The sequence below is a fragment of the Littorina saxatilis genome, linkage group LG7 (genome assembly GCF_037325665.1).
Source record: "Littorina saxatilis isolate snail1 linkage group LG7, US_GU_Lsax_2.0, whole genome shotgun sequence".
Lineage (NCBI taxonomy): Eukaryota > Metazoa > Mollusca > Gastropoda > Littorinimorpha > Littorinidae > Littorina > Littorina saxatilis.
In genome coordinates this window covers 9,713,064-9,718,063 of record NC_090251.1, presented here as the reverse complement: position 1 = coordinate 9,718,063, position 5,000 = coordinate 9,713,064, and the positions used below count along the sequence as shown (strand labels likewise).

At 43.4% G+C, this 5,000-nt stretch overlaps 1 protein-coding gene across 3 annotated transcripts in view; it reads right to left on the bottom strand.

Annotated features, from left to right (window-relative positions):
* Positions 1 to 5,000, bottom strand: part of LOC138970642 (lactadherin-like) — a 111,543-nt gene that overhangs the window by 106,201 nt on the left and 342 nt on the right. The window lies entirely within an intron of this gene.

The following is a 5,000-nucleotide window of genomic DNA, read 5'->3' as shown; positions in this document are numbered from 1 at the left end:
ATTTGTCCTTTTTAAAGGTGTTTCAGTTTTGAGTTTCTTTCGCATTTTCAGACTGTGTGTGTTGCGCAGAACGGACACGACGTTATTAGCGGGAAGTACCAAATTGTCACATTTCAACACGTGACTCCCTCGTCACCTTTCTGTGGCTAGCTTGGACCAGTAACATGTGCAGATAACGCTGAAAAAATAACGCTGAAAATATTTACGCGAATGAATGAGCGTCTGTACCCCGCCAGCTGCTGCACAAAACATCTCAAACACCATGCTTTTAATGATCTGTTGCATCTTCTTTCCTGTGCACATATTTTCAAACTGAGCTCAAGCGACATTCCCTAAACCGTCGGCATTCGCACATGCATGCGGACACTTCTGCATTTAGTGCCTGTTGAAAACAACAAGATGCAAAAGGGTTCCCACGGCATACATACTTCTATGGGCTACGTATGTTCTTACTCATAAACTCTGAGATCATCGTTGACAATCAATGGGGTTTGTATTCAGAAAATTGCCGTAAAATGTGTCCCTGGTGTTATTCTCTTTTCATGAGCTACTGAATGTGAGATCCTTTTCAAGTGTTTTTAAACTGAGTTCACGCAACAGACGCCAAAGTGTCTGCATCTTCCCACGCATGCAACAACTCCTGCATCTACCTCTTGCAGAAAACAACGATATTTTAATTACTGCAAAACTAATTTAAAAACAAACTGCATGGTCGTACATTCGGAGGTACCAACGTGTATGAATTATAACGATATTGACAAGCACTTTTCGTTTGTTTGTTTGCTTAACGCCCAGCCGACCACGAAGGGCCATATCAGGGCGGTGCGGCTTTGACATGTAACGTGCGCCACACACAAGACAGGAGTCGCAGCACAGGCTTCATGTCTCACCTAGTCACATTATTCTGACACCGGACCAACCAGTCCTATCACTAACCCCATAATGCCAGACGCCAGGTGGAGCAGCCCCTAGATTGCCAATTTTAAAGTCTTAGGTATGACCCGGCCGGGGTTCGAACCCACGACCTCCCGATCACGGGGCGGACGCCTTACCACAAGGCCAACCGTGCCGGTATTGACAAGCACTGACTTCATCGCAAAAGACTAATGGGTTTCTAATCCCAAAGCTGTTTTGTATACACTGTCTCAGATTTTCTCCAAGAGCTGTTTAAGTCTTCCTTGCATATAACATGTCTTCAACATAACATGGCTCATGGGGCACACACCAAGCTTTATAAGGCCAAAAAAAAAAAATTGTCTGTTTAGGGTAACCCGACCGACCCTATCGATTTGGCGCCGACCCAAAAACTTTTTTTTGATTTCAAAAAATAAAATAAAAAAAAAGAGGTAAAAATGCTAAAAAGAGACATTTGGCGTTTCATTTACACACACACACACACACAAAAAAAAAAAAAAAAAAACCTACCTACCTACCGACCCTACTTTTTTTGGTCATGTTACCCTAAACAGACAATTTTTTTTTTTTGGCCTAATGCATCTCAAGTTTGTATGCTCCAAACCACTTCTACATTTATTGCCTGCTAGAACCAACTAGATCTGCCAGTGATGCATTAAGATTGACCGGTCGTACGTTTGTGAATACTGTTGTGGAAGACATAAGAGTAATGTTTAGCTCCTATTCCTCACAACCGATGCGTGGGATTTTTAGTCCTTCGGCCGATTAGCTGCAAAGGCTGTCTAAAGCGCTGGATTTTTTGTTATGAACTGCGGCCATCTATTCTTTCGTTTTAAAATGTCTTCAAGCTGAGCTCACGCGACAGACGCCATGCTGTCGGTATCTGCCCATGCATGCAAACACTTATGAATGTTAATACCTGCTGTAAACAACACGATTTTCCACGTATGCAGAAGATCTGCCAGGTGTTGTCATCGTCAAGCATTGCGCCAAAGCCTGGATTGTGTGCGGCGCAGAACAGCAGTGAAAATAAGGGGGGAAGTGTGAAAGCGAATCACCGCCGGATTAAGATGGCTGTGAGTGTGGAGAAAAGGAGAAGTCATCGTGATATGCAGTCTAACGACTAACACTATGGATGGTATCACTGGTTCAAGCTAAACGCGCTCTTCGCTGCATGGACATCTTCAGAGCTTTAGTTTTAAAGAAGGCCATTCTGGGTGTAGAATAGTGGGTAGGAACTTGTATCTAAACGTTTTGAGAATATCCGTGACAGTATTGGTGTCTGTTGTCCAAGCAGTGATTGTTTCTGTGTAGGTATAGAATCTACCTTCATGCACTCGAAGCGATCTTCTCAAACGACAGTACTAACTTAGTCATTGCACAATCGAATAAAACTGATGGGAACTAGCCCGATTGTCTGGGGCATGAACATGATGAAAAAAAAGAAGAAACAAATCATTTAAAAACGAATCGTCATTGCTACGACCATCTTGGTGACATTCTCACATAAGTCACAGCAACATTTGTTTGGGCCTTATTTCTTTATTTACACCCCCGGTATAGGGGTGTGTATAGGATTCGGTCGATATGTTTGTTTGTTTGTTTGTTTGTTTGTTTGTGTGTTTGTGTTCGCATATAGATCTCAAGAATGAACGGACCGATCGTCACCAAACTTGGTGAACAGGTTCTATACATTCCTGAGACGGTCTTTACAAAACCTGGGACCAGTCAAACACACGGTTAGGGAGTTATTGGTGGATTAAGATTCTACAAGGACTTATAGAGGGACATATTAATGGTCAAAGGGAAATAACCTTCTCAGTTGGTGGCAGTGAGAATGGTAAAGACGGGGGTGTTTTTCCTACCTCGGAGGAATTTCTTGTTTCTGTTGTGTCTCTTATTTGTCTCACTGTATAGGCCGTTAGGTCGAGGTTCTTGTGAAAGTGTCGGTTTGTCCTGGGAAAAATTGTTCCAAACATTTAACCGTTCTTGCTTTATCTTTATTGACGAAAAAAAGCTCAAGCACACCACGACTTCCTCAACTTTGAGGACAACGTCTTCAGATCCTCCTCTAGGCGATACCTGCGCACGAAGGAAAAGGTGTGGGACGCAGGTATCTAACTCTGCAACGTGATACCTGGCCGTGTGATGGTAAACCTCCACACCCATCACATAAATAAACATTAACCTTAGGCCCCATTGTCAGCGTGGATACCTATGGCCACTTTTCGCGTGTGCGGAGAGTCGCGAGTGAAAAGGTAAGACAGGGAATAGCTGGCACCCAGCCCACTGAATGACGACACACAAAGGACATAAACAGTAAGTTAAGTCCGGAATGCCATAAAGGATGACTGAAAAAATGACGGTGATGGAGCTTGGTTGAGGAAGGGGGATAATGATGAGAGGGTGAGATAGTAAGTAAAGCTGTCTTCCATCCTCGAGGGTGTCGTTTGGTGTTGAAAGCCGGCCAAACGCCACAACCAATTGCAAAACGTCAAAACCTATTTCAATTCCCCCAAACCTATTGCAAAACGCCAAAACCCATTTCAATTCCCACAAAACTATTTCAAAACGCCATCATCTAGTGCAAAATGCCAAAACCTTTTTCAAAACTTCTAAAACTATTTCAAAACGCCAAAATCATTTTTAAAACGCCCCCCAAATATTTTCTTTTCGGCCAATGGACCCTTTTTTTCGTTACACGTTAACAAAGTGAAAACCGAAATCAAATCCTGTCATGAATTGGGCGAAGTCTACTCCACAAAGCTCGCTGCACTTGGCTTTGGTGCTGATTTTTCGATAAAAAGACTTCGCGATGTCAACTTCTATGTTTTGACCAGATCATAAAGGGCTGGACCCAGGGCATTTCCTTCATTATGTAGGGGACTGAATTTCTCACCACGTGTGAAAATACTGTCAAGTACAAACAAACAGTGGCCTGGAACTATACACTAGACACGCTTGGAACTGAATACTGGACAAATCCTTCTCTGCTTTTGATATCACCCTTACACTGGACAAGCGTGGAACAGAATACTGGACAAATCCATATCATTCTCCCTTACACTGGACACGCGTGGAACAGAATACTGGACAAATCCATATCATTCCCTGCTTTTGCTTTTTCCCTGACCAAGCGTTCGTGCACCTATTGTGTCTCCCGTTTCAACAAACAAGCCATTTGCATTCACACCTTCCAATCTGACCACGGTCAAGCAAACAGTTCACCCTTGATGGCCATGGAGCCAGCGATTACTCTCTCGCCCGTCAAAGTGGACAATGTGACGTATACTATACGTCAGTGTTGACCACATCCATGCCCTACCCAAGGTGTAATACCACCAACGATGTGTTTTCGTTGAAGTAAGTTTGGATCTTGTGTCATCACAGATGCTTGGAAAGTCAACAAAAACGGTCAACGGTAGCATCACACTGACCGTTAAGTTAACAGACTTTGTGGGACAGATATTGCAGATGTTTTGGTCACACTTAATTCTTCCATCTCCGTCCCTTGGAGAAAAAAAACCCACTCTGATGCTAACCCACTTTATCTTCTTCTTATTATTCTTCTGCGTTCATGGGCTGGAACTCCCACGTGAACTCGTGTTTTGTGCACCCACTTTATCAAAACCTACCTCCACCATCTCCCACCAACAAAGCAATCGAAAAGGTTTACAATCTGTCATAATTTTTGTACCTGAGAATAAAAACTCACTTGCATGCTTGGCTAAAAAGCAATTCGTTGAGTGTGCGTGTTTGTTTGTTTGTACGCTTGTGTATGGATGTCTATGAGTACATGCCTGTCTGTGCATCATTCTGTGCGTCTGTATATGGATGTATATATGCAAATGTTAGAAGAGCTGGAAATATTGTGTATGAGAGGGAGGGGTTTTGAAAATAAGGCAGGGATGACATTGCTGATAAGAGGGGGGGGGGGGGCTTGAGCAGCCTCCCCTCCCCCTCCCTGGAGCTTTTGAAAATAGTTATCTTTAGAAAGGGGTATTTTGGATCTCTTTTTCAGACAAGAAATGTTACATTAGCCAGGTAAAGGGGGGGGGGGCTTCCGGAACCTAGGACCAGCCCCC